Source organism: Bos taurus, chromosome 15 (assembly GCF_002263795.3).
Source record: "Bos taurus isolate L1 Dominette 01449 registration number 42190680 breed Hereford chromosome 15, ARS-UCD2.0, whole genome shotgun sequence".
Classification (NCBI taxonomy): Eukaryota; Metazoa; Chordata; class Mammalia; order Artiodactyla; family Bovidae; genus Bos; species Bos taurus.
In genome coordinates, this window is record NC_037342.1 from 190,403 (window position 1) to 208,275 (window position 17,873).

At 41.1% G+C, this 17,873-nt stretch overlaps 1 pseudogene; it reads left to right on the plus strand.

Moving 5' to 3' along the window:
- Positions 1-465: 465 nt before the first annotated feature.
- On the plus strand, positions 466-1,800 carry LOC132342363 (endogenous retrovirus group K member 10 Gag polyprotein-like; annotated as a pseudogene).
- Positions 1,801-17,873: the final 16,073 nt, after the last annotated feature.

The window sequence follows — 17,873 nt, forward strand, 5'->3', positions numbered from 1 at the left end:
GCAATAGCCGCCAGTTATTTGTACATATGTTGAAAACTATGTTAAAAGGTAGGGGAATTCATGTAAATAAGTTACAGCTAAAGAAGTTTTTACTTTTTATAGAAGAGATTTGTCCCTGGTTTCCAGAGGAAGGAACAGTTAGTCTGGAAACTTGGGAAAAAGTAGGAAAACAATTGCAGACATATTATTCCTTACATGGTCCCAATCTTGTTCCTGTGGATGCTTTTTCTTTGTGGACTCTCATAAGGCACTGTCTGGATCCTGAACATGAGGGACATAAAATTCAAACGGCTCTCAGGGATTCCACAGAACCCGAAGTTGCAGAGCCTTCCGCCTCTCCGCCTGAGCTGCTTTATGCTGTGCCTGAGGGAACAGCTTGTAAGGCTGGAGGGAGTGATGATGTGTTAAGCCCAGTACCATAGACAGGATATGCCTTGGGAAATGATGGTTAACATGCAATCCCCCTTGGGAAAAGGGGAATTAAAACATTCAGGGCTTTCTGAAGAACAGATGGAAAATTTAATTCAGAAGATTGTTATAGCAGTAAAAAAGGATGCACAGGGAGACTCCCACTCCAGCCAGCCTGTGCCTCCAACATATCCTCCCTCGGTTCTTGCTGGACTCGATCCACCTCTGCCTTTCGTAGAACCGCGAGAGCTTATATCTATCCCTGCTTCTTTGGCTGGTGAAAACATAAAAATTAGAAGTGAGATATTATTATCTCCTCTTCAACAAGCCATTAAGTGAGCTAATAAAAAAGGAGAACATATTCCCAGGTTTTCAGGAATCTATCCAGTATTTGAAAATGCTCAACAGCAGAGGTATTATAAACCGCTACCCTTTAAGCAACTAAAAGAGTTAAAAGTGGCTTGTGCACAATATGGCCCGACTGTGCCATTTACTCAGGCTATTATAGAGGCTTTAGGAAATCAAAATCTGCCACCTAATGATTGAAAACAGGTTGCTTGGGCTTGTTTATCTGGAAGAGATTATTTACTATGGAAATCTGAGTTTGCTGAGCAGTGTGGGATCACAGCTGATATCAATCGGCAACAAGGACTGAACATCACTTATGAAATGATGGTGGGAGAGGGAGATTATTGAGATACTAATAGTCAACTTAATTATTTGCCTGGAGCCTACCCTCAGATTAGTACTGCGGCTCTATGAGCATGAAAAAAGCTTCCAAATTCTGATAAAAAGACTGAAGATTTATCTAAAATTCGCCAGGGGCCAGATGAACCATATCAGGATTTTGTTGCCTGCCTGCTTGAGGCAATGGGTAAAATGATAGGGGATGAGCAGGTGGGGATGGTGTTGACTAAACAGCTTGCTTATGAGAACGCCAATTCGGCTTGTCAAGCTGCCCTGAGACCTTACAGGAAAAAGGGAGGCTTATCCGATTATATACGGATTTGTGCTGATATCGGCCCTTCATACGTTCAAGACATAACTTTGGCCACGGCATTACAAGGAAAGACAGTCAAAGAAGTACTGTATCAACAACAAAAGTGGGATAAAACTAGTGGTCGGCTTCGAGTCCCTGGCTCTGGCTGCTTTTCTTGTGGCCAGATGGGTCATCAGGCCACCCACTGCCCGCAGAAGCAGGCCCGGAAACCTGCTCAAACCCCTAACCTCTGTCCTAGGTTTAAGAAAGGCAAACACTGGGCAAAAGATTGCCGTTCTAAAACTGACTTACAGGGAAAGCCACTTCCTCCGGTCTCGGGAAACTGGGTGAGGGGCCAGCCCCAGGCCCCGAAACAATGTTATGGGGCGATGCAAAATCTGACCAAATTGGAGACACTTCAGGGCCAAAACACAGAACTGTTACCGAGTTGCTCAGAGCAACTGCAGGGAGTGCAGGATTGGACTTCAGTTCCTCCACCTACACAGTATTAACTCCAGAAATGGACATACAGGCTTTGCCAACTGGAATTTTTGGCCCTCTTCCAAAGAACACTATGGGCCTCCTATTGGGGAGAAGCAGTACTACGAAGAAAGGTTTATTAGTAGCCCCTGGAGTCATAGAGTCTGATTATATGGGTGAAATAAAAATTATGGCCCATTCACCACAGGGCATAACAGTAATACAATCTAGTCAACGTGTTGTTCAATTAATTCTACTTCCTACAATTCCAGTTGGAAAAGCCTTTATTTTTTATTTTTTTTTTTATTCTTCCAATTTTATTTTATTTTTAAACTTTACATAATTGTATTAGTTTTGCCAAATATCAAAATGAATCCACCACAGGTATACATGTGTTCCCCATCCCGAACCCTCCTCCCTCCTCCCTCCCCATACCATCCCTCTGGGCCGTCCCAGTGCACCAGCCCCAAGCATCCAGCATCGTGCATCGAACCTGGACTGGCAACTCGTTTCCTACATGATATTTTACATGTTTCATTGCCATTCTCCCAAATCTTCCCACCCTCTCCCTCTCCCACACAGTCCATAAGACTGTTCTATACATCAGTGTCTCTTTTGCTGTCTCGTACACCGGGTTATTGTTACCATCTTTCTAAATTCCATATATATGCGTTAGTATACTGTATTTATGTTTTTCCTTCTGGCTTACTTCACTCTGTATAATAGGCTCCAGTTTCATCCACCTCATTAGAACTGATTCAAATGTATTCTTTTTAATGGCTGAGTAATACTCCATTGTGTATATGTACCACAGCTTTCTTATCCATTCATCTGCTGATGGACATCTAGGTTGCTTCCATGTCTTGGCTATTATAAACAGTGCTGCGATGAACATTGGGGTACACGTGTCTCTTTCCCTTCTGGTTTCCTCAGTGTGTATGCCCAGCAGTGGGGTTGCTGGATCATAAGGCAGTTCTATTTCCAGTTTTTTAAGGAATCTCCACACTGTTCTCCATAGTGGCTGTACTAGTTTGCATTCCCACCAACAGTGTAAGAGGGTTCCCTTTTCTCCACACCCTCTCCAGCATTTATTGCTTGTAGACTTTTGGATCGCAGCCATTCTGACTGGTGTGAAATGGTACCTCATAGTGGTTTTGATTTGCATTTCTCTGATAATGAGTAGCAACAAATAGTAGAATAACAGAGGCAGAAGACAGGATTAGTGAATTAGAAGATAGAATGGTAGAAATAAATGAATCAGAGAGGATAAAGGAAAAACGAATTAAAAGAAATGAGGACAATCTCAGAGACCTCCAGGACAATATTAAACGCTACAACATTCGAATCATAGGGGTTCCAGAAGAAGAAGACAAAAAGAAAGACCATGAGAAAATACTTGAGGAGATAATAGTGGAAAACTTCCCTAAAATGGGGAAGGAAATAATCACCCAAGTCCAAGAAACCCAGAGAGTACCAAACAGGATAAACCCAAGGAGAAACACCCCAAGACACATACTAATCAAATTAACAAAGATCAAACACAAAGAACAAATATTAAAAGCAGCAAGGGAAAAACAACAAATAACACACAAGGGAATTCCCATAAGGATAACAGCTGATCTTTCAATAGAAACTCTTCAAGCCAGGAGGGAATGGCAAGACATACTTAAAATGATGAAAGAAAATGGAAAAGCCTTTAAACAAGAACTAGGATCCCGAGGTTTCGGGTCTTCAGACGCTTATTGGATTCAGGCCATTAAAAAACAGCGCCCTGAGCTTCTATTGTATATTCAAAAAAAAAAAAAAAACCTTTTAAAGGTATTTTGGATACTGGTGCAGATGTTTCCGTCATATCTCAAAAACATTGGCCTGATGAATGGCCTTAAGCAGGTTGTAATTTCTACTTTGCAAGGCATTGGGCAATCACACAACCCAGAACAGAGTTCAACCTTTTTAAAATGGAGGGACAAAGAAGGACATTTTCAACCTTATGTTTTGCCAGGACTGCCGGTTAATCTATGGGGGAGAGATGTTATGATGAATATGGGGGTATATCTTTATAGTCCAGATAAAAAGATTAGTAATCAATTATTAGACCAAGGCATTTTACCCCATCAGGGGTTGGAGATAAATTCACAAGGGCCTTTACAACCCCTGATCCCTACAGTTAAAAATTATAAAAAAGGTATAAAATGTTTTTAGGAGGGGTCATTGATTGTCCTACAATCCATGCTGATCTGATAAAATAGAAGTCTGACGATCCAGTATGGGTTGATCAGTGGCCCCTATCAATAGAAAAGATCACGGCCGTCAATCAGCTTGTGCAGGAACAACTTGCTCTCGGCCATATTACCCCCTCAAATTCACCTTGGAATTCACCTATTTTTGTCATTAAAAAGAAAACAGGTAAATGGAGGCTATTACAAGATTTACAAAAGGTTAATGAAACACTGGAATTGATGGGCCCCCTTCAGCCGGGATTGCCTACCCCCATGGCCATTCCAAAAAATACTTACAAGATTATTATTGACTTAAAAGATTGCTTTTATACTATTCCCCTTGCCACTAATGACTCAAAGATTTGCTTTTAGTGTCCCTTCCACAAATTATAAAGAACCTATGAAAAGATATCATGGCAAGTTTTACCTCAGGAAATGGCTAATAGTCCTACTCTCTGTCAGAAATTTGTTGTTCAAGCTTTAAAAACCACTAGGTCCTTGTACTCCCAAGTATATATTATTCATTATATGGATGATATTCTTTTGGCATGCCAAGATGAAGAGTTGCTATTAACAACATTCGCTTATATGCAAACTACATTACAGGATTATGGTTTGATTATCACAACAGAAAAGGTGCAGTGCTTCCCCCCACCTATTCTTATTTTGGGTTTTTTTCTAGAAAAAAAAAATGGTTTCGAGCTCAAAAGATAGAGATTCGTAAAGATAATCTGGTTACCTTGAATGATTTCCAAAAACTGTTAAGAGATATTAATTGGATAAGACCTTACTTAAAGCAAACTACAGGGGAAATGAAGCCTCTTTTTGATATTCTGAAGGGTGACCCTGATCCAACTTACCCCCGAACTCTGACTCTAGAAGGAAGGCAAGCCTTAGATAAAGTTGAACAGGCCCTGTCTAAACAACAAGCTACTTATTGTGACTATACTCAAAAATGGGGTTTATATATTCTTCCTACTAAACATGCTCCTACAGCAGTCTTATTCCAAAGATTACCTTTAAGATGGCTTCACTTGCCTGCCTCTCCCTCTCGGGTACTAACCCCCTATTATGATTTAGTTGCTGCCCTAATAGCTCTTGGGCGGTCAAAATCCATTGTATATCTAAGAAGAGACCCACATTTTATATGTGTTCCATTTTCTAAAATTCAGCAGGACTGGCTGTTTCAGTTTAGTGACAATTGTGTTATTGCTTTAGCTGGTTTTAATGGACAGCTTGATAATCATTATCCCTCAGATAAAATTTTACAGTTTGCCCACTATCACCAATTTCTCTTCCCCAAAATCATTGTTTCTCAGCCCCTTGCTGCCGCCCTATTTACTGATGTCTCTTCTAATGGAATAACTATTTTGATTATACAGGACAATACTGCCGCCTGGCGTACTAATTATAAGTCTGTTCAAGAAGTAGAACTATTTGCCATTTTTCAGGCTCTATTACAAATTTCTGCTCCATTTAATTTATATTCTGACAGTCAATATATCATAAGAGCCTTAAACACTATTGAGAATGTTCCATTTATTGGTACCTTGAATTCTACTATCCAAACTCTTTTTCATGATATACAACATTTAATTTGCTCCAGAGTTAATAAATGCTATTTTGGTCATATTCATGCTCACTCTGGGCTTCCTGGACCTTTAACACGAGACAATGCTTTGGCTGACGAAGCTACATGTATGATATTTCCTTCATTGGAACAAATGACAAAAACTTCTCACAGCTTACACCATCAAAACAACAATAGCTTAAGACTTCAATTTGGCATTACTCGAGAAGCTGCCAGACAGATTGTTAAACAATGTCAAACATGTCCTCAATTTTTTAGTGTTCCCCATTATGGAGTTAATCCCCGAAGATTGTTGCCAAACGATATATGACAAATAGATATTACCCATATTCCTAAATTTGGTAAACAAAATTTTGTTCATGTTACTATTGACACCTTCTCTGGCTTTTTACATGCCTCTCTACAATCCAGAGAAGCTAACAAACATTGTATAGCTCATTACATTAAATGTTTTGCTGTTATGGGAACCCCTAAGACCATAAAAACAGACAATGGTCCAAGATACACTGAAAAAATTTTTCAACTATTTTTACACAATTGTCTATCTCACATAAAACAGGTATCCCTTATAATCCTCAAGGTCAAGAAATCATTGAACGGGCATATCAAACTCTCAAACATCAATTACAAAAACTAAAGTAAGAGAAATTGTATCCCAATACCCCCTCCAACTCTCTAAATCATGCTTTATTTGTTCTAAATTTTTTACAATTGGATAGAAGTGGCCGTTCAGCAGCAGAGCGATTTTGGAACTTTGATGCACAAACAATAAGACCTAAAGTCTTTTGGAAAGACCCACTTGTGGGAAAATGGTATGGACCAGATCCTGTACCAATCTGGGGATGAGGACATATTTGTGTTTTCCCACAGGATGCCAAAATGGCGCACTGGTTGCCAGAAAGGTTGGTACACACGACAGAGACAATCTCTAGTAAACCAGATGAAGAGATTGACGATTCAAGAACATGATGAATTACCATCTCGACAACAACTTCAGACATTGATGCGAGAGACAAAGAATCGTGTTGCTGTACAGGGCAATCCGATATTGCCTTTAAGCTTCCTAATAACCTTATTAATTATCTTAAATCAGATTAATACTGCACACTCTAAAAAATATTCAAGTGCTTACTGGGCTTATTTTCCGGACCCTCCCCTTCTCCAACCGGTGGGCTGGGAGGGTCGGTCTATTCCCATATTTCCCATATACACTAATGATACTGTGGCTTTGGGTGGTTTTTCAGATAAACGTATTATTCCTAATCAAGTTAATTTCTCTTATCATAGAGTGTTTGATCACTTACCTATTTGTCTGTCTAGATATTTTAATTCAACAGGATGTCTTTTTGTTGGGGAGTCAAGATATGCTGATTATGACAATGGTTGGAGCCTATATATTCCTGGAGTAACAAAAGAATCTGAAACTCCTCAACGTTGTAATGGAACTGGTCCTTTAGATATCCCTTTCTGCGACTTTGGAACAAAGAAAAGAGTCACTGCTACACCATGGAAACTGTGTCGAGATAGAACTGCTACGGTTTATAACATATTTGGAACAAATGAGTCATTGTGAGACTGGTCTCCAGACTCGGCCCAAAATCCTGGAGCTCAAGATAATAGGAACTTTGCATTCCGTATTTGGAACTTGGGCGGCTCTAAAGTGTTTCAAACAGAAATCTGTAAACTAGCTGCCGCCCTTGGATGTGAGGGTTCCTACCTTCAGGTGGGATCAAAAGTGAGACACGGTTATTTATGAAATCTCACCATGAGGTATCCTCATACATGTGTGCCTCACCCTTATGCTTTGCTAATAAGATCTGTAAAAATACAACCTGGGTTACAAAATTATAATGTAACTTGTAACAATTGTACCTTAACTAACTGCATTAGAGAAATTACTAATCAAACTAGGGTTCTAGTCTTCAGACAGCCTGCTTTTGTTATGGTTCCTGTAAAGATTAATGGGTCTTGGTATGATAAAAGGAGACTTGAACTTTATAGAAAAGTAGAGGGTGCTTTAATGCGTTATCGCAGGGAAATAGGGTTAATAATTCCGAGATTTGTAGCTTTGGTAACCCTTATTGCTTCCTCGATTACTGCAGCCCTGTCCCTGACACAATCAGTACCAACTGCAACTTTTGTTAATAATCTGGCACAAAATGTATCCGTTGCCCTGGGGACTCAAAAAGACATTGACAAAAAGCTAGAAGATTGATTGAATGCCCTTTATGATGTTGTAAAATTTTTAGGTGAAGAGGTTCAAAGTATAAAGTTGAGATTACAGGTACAATGTCATGCTGGTTTTTGATAGATTTGTGTTACCTCCAAAAAATATAATGGTAGTATAACTGCTTGGGACAAGGTGAAAGCTCATTTAAAAGGTATTTGACATAATGAAAATACTTCCTTAGATTTACTGCATCTACATCAGGAAATAATAAACATTAAAAATGCAACCAGACCTGGTTTGGATGTTACAAAAAGAGCTGAGTCTTTTGTTAAAAAAACTTTTTCGACATGTACCTACCATCAATAGTATTTGGTACTTGAGAACAGCCATAGGAGGACTATTCTTAATAATTTTAACTGTTTTATTTCTTGCACCTTGTTTAATTAAAAAACTGATTGATGATCTATAGATGATAAAGGCTTCCATCTATGGAAATGGTCTGCAGTTAAAAAAACATAAGCCTGTGCCTATATAAAAAGAAAGGGGGAGATGCGGGGAGCTGCCCGTGAGAATGGGGTCCTTTGTCCGAAGGACACAGCTCTGGGAGCTGCCTCAGTCCTTGAAGGTTTGCTTGCAAACATAGATCTCTGTCCCGCCACTCCAGAGATTAGGTGCTTATTTACTGCAGGCACCTGGAGCTCTGTGCAAACTTCTCACGCACAGAGAAATGTTATCTGGTGTAAGAAATAATAACAGGGTGCCATTCCCATGCTCTCCAGATTTCTTATGACTGTCTGTAAGATGTATAGGTCAACCAAGAAAAAAATGTCAACTGTCTTGTCTTTCTCATGCTCTTCTTATAAATCTAAGATGCTGAATAAAGTCGGCGTCAGACTGCGTCCCTTCGTGGAGATGTGTCTGAACCTCTCGACCCCATCTTTGTTGTAGTCTCTTGCTGTAGTTTCCTTTCTCAGCCCCGCCGTGCACGTTCTCGGGACCGGATCTATTTTGCCGGCTGGCACCGGCAACTTTTGACCTCATGTAGCTCATGAGGTCATAAAGAGTCGGACATGACTGAGCAACTAGGCATAGCACATGCCAAGCACAGCAACTCAGAGAATCTGCTTTTGCTACAGGATCTACCTTCTGTCCATTCCACTTTTCCCTCCAGGTCTCACTACCTGCTGATCATGTTGCCAGAGTGTCCCTCATAGGTGTCTTGTCACCAGTTTGAGGACATAACTTCCAAGATGTCAGGCCAGTGGGATGTTGATGCCACACCCCTTAGCATCTGGAAGTTTGGAGCATCTGGTGATAATTTCATTAAGCTCAGCCCTCCCCCACCATAGATCTTCTCATTGGCATTGTTGTTGTTAATTTGAAGACTTCTATAGGACACAAGTGACATATTGCTCTTCAGTAACAGGGGCTGATAGTCTTGGCTGGCAGAATGAGGCAAGGGGCTGTATGCTAAGTTCCATTTTCTGAGAAGGAGAACACCTCAATTTCATGAGGCCTTGAGCTCTCAGACCTGAAGGAAAGAAACCAAGGGTGTAGAAAGTTGACAGGCGCTGACTGGAAATCTGTGTGAGAAGGTGTTGCTTCTGGCTATGTCCTGTGTCTCATGCTGAGCACAGAAAAACTGATGCTTTTGAACTGTGGTGTTGGAGAAAACTCTTGAGAGTCCCTTGGACTGCAAGGAGATCCAACTAGTCCATCCTAAAGAAAATCAGTTCTGGGTGTTCACTGGAATGACTGATGTTGAAGCTGAAACTCCAATATTTTGGCCACCTGATGTGAAGAGCTGACTCATTTGAGAAAACCCTGATGTTGGGAAAAAAAGAAGGCTGAAGAAGGGGACTACAGAGGATGAGATGGTTAGATGGCATCACCGACCCAATGGACATGAGTTTGGGTAGACTCCAGGAGTTGGTGATGGACAGGGAGGCCTGGCATGCTGCGATTCATGGGGTCACAAAGAGTTGGATACGACTGAACGACTGAACTGACTGACTGACTCACACCACCATCATCATACATGGTCACTGGCCCTTGTCCAAGTCCAACAGGTCCAAATCCCCTTATCCCCTGGCAGGCTTATTCTACTTTGTGTTTGCAGTGGACTTATCTGGACATCTCACAGTGGAATCATAGATTATTTGTCCATTTCTGTTTAGCTTGTTTCACTTGGCATATGACTTCAAACTTTACTCACTTTGCAACACATTCCCTTAGTTGTTAAAAATAAATAGCACATAGGCTCACCATCATGTACAATCAGGGAATTACAAATTAAAATCATGATATATCACACCACACCTCTTAGGACTGCTAAACTCCAAATATAAGATAATACTAATTGCTGAAGGGTGAGGGATGACAGTGACCATTCCTCATTGTTGGTGGGATGCATGTACAGCCCCCATGAGAGACAGTCTGGCAGTTTTCCCTAAAGCTCAACAGGTCTCACCTTGGGGTCCAGCAATTATGCTTTCAGTATTTATGCAGTTGCTCTGAAATTATACGTCCAAATGCAAACAAGGATGTAATTTTGCACAGCAGTTCTATTCACAATGGGTACAAACTTGAAGAAATCATGATAACCTTCAGTAGATGAATGTGCAAGCAAATTGGTGTACACAGATATCAAGGGAACCAGAACACACCACCCCAAATTATGTCTGTTTGACATGAGTTATTTTAGTTTGATTAATTTAAAACAATAATAAAAAACAACTGAGTAGAGTTTGCCCCCTATTTTTTTTTTTTTTTAAGATTTATTCATTTCTTTATGGCCATGCTGTGTCTTCATTGCTTTGAGAGGGCTTTCTCTAGTTGTGGAGAGCTGTTTCTACTCTTGTTGCAGAGCACGGGCTCTAGGTACGCAGGCTTCAGTAGTTGTGGTGCATGCATTTAGTAGTTGTGGCTCCCTGGCTCTAGAGCGCTGTCTCAGTAGTTGTGGTGCATAAGCTCAGCTGCTCTGAGGCATGTGGAATACTCCCGGATCAGGGATAGAACCTGTGTCCACGGCATTAGCAGGCAGATTCTTAGCAGCTGGTTCACCAGGGAAGACTGAGGTTGCCCTTCTGTGAAGTACATTTACATTTATTAGGGAAATCTCCGTTTGTAAGGGTGTCCCTCTTTGAGCCTAGGAGAAGGATAATTACATCTCAAGGAAAGAACACTTATCAATGAAGATGTCAGGACTTAAATCTGCAAACAATCATCTGTTTATTTACTGTGCTTTCCATGATAACCTGTCATAAATGGCCCCTGCCTTACCCTCAAGGTCTTTCTTTTGTTTGGGGCTGAAGAGCTACTCAAGGTGAAGTCTTCCTTCACTGCAGGGAGTGACTCAGTTTTCCTTGGCATCTCCTCTATATGCAAAAGATATACATGTTAATTAAACTTCTGTTTTTCTCCTGATAATTTGTGTTTAATGATGGAGGAGGGCTCAACCTAGAACCTGGAAGGGGAGAGGGAAATTTATTTTCCTCCTATATACATGCAAAGGAGTAACATTCAACAGTGGAAAGGAATGAAACATCAACCCTTGAAGTTCAGTTCAGTTCAGTCGCTCAGTCGTGTCTGATTCTTGGCGACCCCATGAATCGAAGCATGCCAGGCCTCCCTGTCCATCACCAACTCCCGGAGTTCATCCAAACTCATGTCCATCAAGTCGGTGATGCCATCCAGCCATCTCATCCAATGTCGTCCCCTTCTCCTCCTGCCCCCAGTCCCTCCCAGCATCAGAGTCTTTTCCAGTGAGTCAACTCTTCGCATGAGGTGGCCAAAGTACTGGAGTTTCAGCTTTAGCATCATTCTTTCCAAAGAAATCCCAGGGCTGATCTCCTTTAGAATGGACTGGTTGGATCTCCTTGCAGTCCAAGGAGACTCTCAAGACTCTCAAGAGTCTTCTCCAACACCACAGTTCAAAAGCATCAATTCTTCAGTGCTCAGCTTTCTTCACAGTCCAACTCTCACATCCATACACGACAACTGGAAAAATCATAGCCTTGACTAGACGGACCTTTGTTGGCAAAGTAATGTCTCTGCTTTTCAATATGCTATCCAGGTTGGTCATAACTTTCCTCCCAAGGAGTAAGTGTCTTTTAATTTCATGCCTGCAATCACCATCTGCAGTGATTTTGGAGCTAAAACAAATAAAGTCTGCCACTGTTTCCCCATCTATTTCCCATGAAGTGACAGGACCAGATGCCATGATCTTCGTTTTCTAAATGTTGAGCTTTAAGCCAACTTTTTCACTCCCCTCTTTCACTTTCATCAAGAGGTTTTTTAGTTCCTCTTCACTTTCTGCCATAAAGGTGGTGTCATCTGCATATCTGAGATTATTGGTATTTCTCCCATCAATCTTGATTCCAGCTTGTGCTTCTTCCAGCCCAGTGTTTCTCATGGTGTACTCTGCATATAAGTTAAATAAGCAGGTGACAATCTACAGCCTTGATGTACTCCTTTTCCTATTTGGAACCAGTCTGTTGTTCCATGTCCAGTTCTAACTGATGCTTCCTGACCTGCATATAGGTTTCTCAAGAGGCAGGTCAGGTGTTCTGGTATTCCCATCTCTTTCAGAATTTCCCACAGTTTCTTGTGATCCACGCAGTCAAAGGCTTTGAAACCATACTCACAGAAAACTAGTCAATCCAATCACACTAGGACCACAGCCTTGTCTAACTCAACCCTTGAAAGACAGGGATAAATCTTAGATGCATATGGCTAGGTGAAAGAATCCAGTTGAAAGGCTGCACCCAGTATGACCCCATTGTGACATTCTTGGAAAGATAAAGCTACAATAGATGATAAGCAGATCATGGAGTGGGGACTTGGAAGTGATCATTTAGGATGGATACCTGTCGATATGCACTTGTCTTAGTGTATTACTTTATATAGCACAAAGGGTCAATCAGAATCTATTCAAATTTACTTATGTGTTATATAAGTAAGTCATAGGATGGAATACCAAACACAACAGAATCTCAACATCACTCACTAGTCTATCACTATTAGAGAAATCCAAATCAAAACTGCAAATGAGATATTACCTCACATTAGTCACAATACCTATCATCAAAAAATCTACAAACAATGCTGGAGAGGATGCAGAGAAAAGAGACCCTTGTTGCACTCTTGGCGGGAAAGTAAATTGATATAGCCACTATGGAAGGCAGTATGCAGATTCCTTAAAAAACTGAAAATAGAACTACCATAACACCCAGCAATCCCACTGGTTTTGCTGAGACTGAGTTCAGTTCAGTCGCTCAGTCGTGTCCGACTCTTTGCAACCACATGAAGCACAGCACGCCAGGCCTCCCTGTCCATCACCAGCTCCCGGAGATCACACAAACTCGTGTCCATTGAATCGGCGATGCCATCCAGCCATCTCATCAGCTGTGATCCCCTTCTCCTCCTGCCCCCAATCCCTCCCAGCATCAGGGTCTTTTCCAATGAGTCAACTCTTCTCATGATGTGGCTAAAGTATTGGAGTTTCAGCTTTAGCATCAGTCCTTCCAATGAACACTCAGGACTGATCTCCTTTAGGATCGAGTGGTTGGATCTCCTTGCAGTCCACTGGACTCTCAAGAGTCTTCTCCAACACCACAGTTCAAAAGCATCAATTCTTCAGTGCTCAGCTTTCTTCACAGTCCAACTCTCACATCCATACATGACCACTGGAAAAACCATAGCCTTGACTAGACGAACCTTTGTTGGCAAAGTAATACCTCTGCTTTTCAATATACTATCTAGATTGGTCATAACTTTCCTTCCAAGGAGTAAGCGTCTTTTAATTTCATGGCTGCAATCACCATCTGCAGTGATTTTCAGGATAAATTGATTCTAAATTTCACATGAAAAATGAGCAAGAGCACCTAGGAAAGCCCGAGGGAAAAAAGCCAGGTCCATTGATGAGGTGTGATAAGGCCTACCAGGAGATAAGCCAGGATTATTTTAAAGCCAGGATTATTATCATTTGTTTTTTAAGAATCCAGGCCACTACTGTTACAAGTTTCATTATTGCCTCAGATACCACTATTTCGAAGCCTTTTGACTTGTTAGGTGCCTCCCGATTCAGAGATCTCCACTCTTATTTTATTTCTGGTTTCTCACTCAGATCATTTATTAAGAGTGAAAGTTGCTGGGAGCCGGCAAGAGACATTCCGCTCGTGACAAAGGTCATGAGGAAGGAGCCTCGGCATACGCAAAGGCGGGATTGAGCCTCGGGAGTCTCCCCAGATATTCTCGAGTATCTTCCCCCCAAAAACCAGAGTCTGCCTACTTTATTGCTTTGTGCTCTCACCTCTGACTTTACTGGGGGCTGTCCCCCACCACCATCTCACTCTCTCTGTCAAAGAGTTAACTTACAGCTCCAATTAATAAAGTTCCTGGGCAATTAGGAGTGTTTAAATCCAAACCCCTCAGATGGCTCTCTAACTCGCCTGACAAGTTTACCCGGACTCCTACAGCTATGCATAGGATTGTTTACAGTCTCCCAGCCTTGAGAGGCACGGGAAGCTTAAGATATTCAAATAGTTTAGAGCCTCTCAGAGAGTTAGAAACTGTCAGAATAAACTAGTAAAGGATTTCATTGATGAACCAATGCTTGTTGCCAAGTTTCCACATCCCCTGAATTGTATCCTTGAATGTGTATTAATTAATATAGTTGGTATGTAGAAAAAATAAGTAGTGGCCTTGGTGTTAGTAACTTTAGACCCTTAAGGTAATAAATTCTTTCCTTTGTTGTAAACCCATTACACATCCACCCTATAGGAATGCAATTTTATCTTCGGAAGATGGCGCCAAACCTTAAAATAATTACTCTTAGAGAAAATAAGTCTTTGTTGATAAGTCCTTGTCAAGAGTCATAAAATGTTAATAGGCCTTCTGGCCATAAGATGGTGTAAATCACCTAAACCATTTGTATACGATAAATTTGCAGGAAAGAAACCCTGGGTTTTTGATAAGGATCAAAAACTGCTGACTTTGCATCCCCTATTATCCTCTATGTGTAACTTAGGGTATATAAGCCCCTGTTAAAAATAAAGCTACGGGCCTTGCTCACCAACGCTTGGTCTCCCCATGTCATTCTTTCCTTTAACTTCTGGCTGAAGTCTCCATCTGGAGCGTGAATATCCTCTGCGACCACTTATTTGCCTCAGCTTCTAAGACCCACTCGAGAAGGTGTCTAAGGTGGGGCACTTTCCACTATTCGAGAGGGCACCTGCAGCCTCCGTGGTCAGAGCTAACCTGGTGTCACGGGTTATATTGATTTTCCGCGTAAACCAAGCTACTCAGCCTCTTTTCTCCACTGAATTTTCCTACTGAGCTATCCTCATTCTATTACTCTTTATATCTCTAATTACCATTTGAATAGGTCACAGATGCCGTCTCCCCTTTGAATACCCTGGATCAGCTGGGGCTGGACCTCGGCAGAAAGTTGTGTAACCCCATTCACAATTATGCAACACAAAAAGCCATATACATACTCAGAGTGTTAATACCCTCTGTAGGCAGGTGAGAGGTGCCCAAGTGGCAGGAGAAAATAAAACTGCGATTGGTGGACTTTTTTTATTTCTTTTTTCTTTTATAATTCTGCATTGTCATGACAATACCTGGTTCTGCCTGAACTTAACTTGATCTCAAATCTTGCAATTACCAATATGTTTTTCTCATGGAAATGTCTTCCTTAAACTATGTTAATGTGTCAGAAGACTATGTATTTGCTTGGAAATCTGCCTTTCTTTAAGATTCTTGTCAATTGTTTTATGGCCAGGCATGACTCACTTTGTGCCATGCTATCTCAAAATACATGTTGTGGGTGAGGTGCCTGATGCAACTCTTTCAGCTTTGAGGTGAATCTTTTCTCTAATTAGAGCTTGCTAATACGTATATAACTCCTTGCTAGAAACTAGCAAGGGGGCAATCTTTCTGTCCCCTTCTGATGTCTATATCAAACTCTTTCTCTATCTCTTTTATACTTTAATAAAACTTTATTACATAAAAATCTCTGAGAGATCAAGCCTCATCACTGGCCCCGGATTGAATTCCTTTCTTCCAGAGGCCAAGAATCCTGGCATCTGTCATAGCTCATTGCAGCAACATTTCAATACTGAAGAGATCCTCCAAGAACTAAGAGTTTGAATAGTACAGAGCCATAGATTACAAAATGAAAATATATATGACCCCCCCCCCTAATTTGTGCAGCTTCACAGGTGCCACTATGTGGGTCAGGAAGATCTCCTGGAGGAGGGCATGGTAATCTACTCTGCTGTTTTTGCCTGGAGAGTACCATGGACAGAGGAGCCTGGCAGGCTACAGCACATAGGGTCACACAGAGTGGGACACGAATGAAGTGACTTTGCACTCACGCACCTTAATTTTTCAAGAAATAGCTGGAGTAACAGGCGGATTTGGCCTTGGAGTACAGAATGAAGCAGGACAAAGACATAGAGTTTTGCCAGGAGAACGCACTGGTCATAACAAACACCGTCTTCCAACAACACAAGAGAAGACTCTACACATGGGCATCACCATATGGTCAATACCACAGTCAGATAGATTATACTCTTTGCAGCCAAAGATGGAGAAGCTCTATACAGTCAGCAAAAACAAGACCAGGAGCTGAATGTGGCTCAGATCATGAACTCATTATTGCCAAATTCAGACTTAAATTGAAGAAAGTAGGGAAAACCACTAGACCATTCAGGTATGACCTAAATCAAATCTCTTACAATTATGTAGTGAAAGTGATAAATAGATTTAAGGGAATAGATCTGATAGACATAGTACCTGAAGAACTATGGTCAGAAGTTGGTGAGATTGTACGGGAAACAGTAACCAAGACCATCCCCCCCCCCAAAAAAAAAGAAATTCAAAAATCCAAAATGGTTTTCTGAGAAGGCTACACAAATAGCTATGAAAAGAAGAGAAGCAAAAGGCAAAGGAGAAAAGGAAAGTTATACCCATTCAAATACAGAGTTGCAAAGAAGAGCAAGGAGAAATAAGAAAACCTTCCTCAGTGATCAATGCAAAGATAGAGGAAAACAACAGAATGGAAAAGACTAGAGATCTCTCCAAGAAAATTAGAGGCACCAAGGGAACTTTTCCTGCAAAAATAGGCACAATAAAGGACAGAAGTGGTAGGGACCTAAAAGAAGCAGAAGATATTAAGAAGAGCTGGCAAGAAAACACAGAAGAAATATACAAAAAAGATCTTCATGGCCCAGATAATGATGATGGTGTGATCATTCGCATAGAGCCAGACATCCTAGAATGTGAAGTCAGGAGGGCTGTAGGAAGCATCACTATGAACAAAGCTATTGGAGGTGATTGAATTCCAGTTGAGCTATTTCAAATCCTAAAAGATGATGCTGTGAATGTGCTACACTCAGTATGCCAGGAAATTTGGAAAACTCAGCAGTGGCCAGAGAACTGGAAAAGGTCAGTTTTCATTCTAATCCCAAAGAAAGGCAATGCCAAAGAATGTTCAAACTACCGCACAATTGCACTCATCTCACACGGTGGCAAAGTAATGCTCAAAATTCTCCAAGGCAGGTTTCAATAGTATGTGGATGGTGAGTTTACAGATGTTCAAGCTGGATTTAGAAAAGGCAGAAGAACCAGAGATCAAATTGCCAACATCCCTTGGATCATTGAAAAAGCAAGAGAGTTCCAGAAAAGCATCTACTTCTGCTTAGTTGACTACACCAGAGCCTTTGTCTGTGTGTATCACCACAAACTGTGGAAAATTCATCAAGAGATGGGAATACCAGACCACTTGATCTGCCTCCTGAGAAATCTGTATGCAGGTCAAGAAGCAACAGTTAGAACTGGACATGGAACAACAGACTGGTTTAAAATTGGGAAAGGAGTAAGTCAAGGCTATATATTATTATCCTCCTTATTTAACTTATGTCCAGAGTACATCATGAGAAATGCTGGACTGGATGAAGCACAAGCTAGAATCAAGATTATCAGGAGAAATATCAATAACCTCTGATATGCAGATGACAC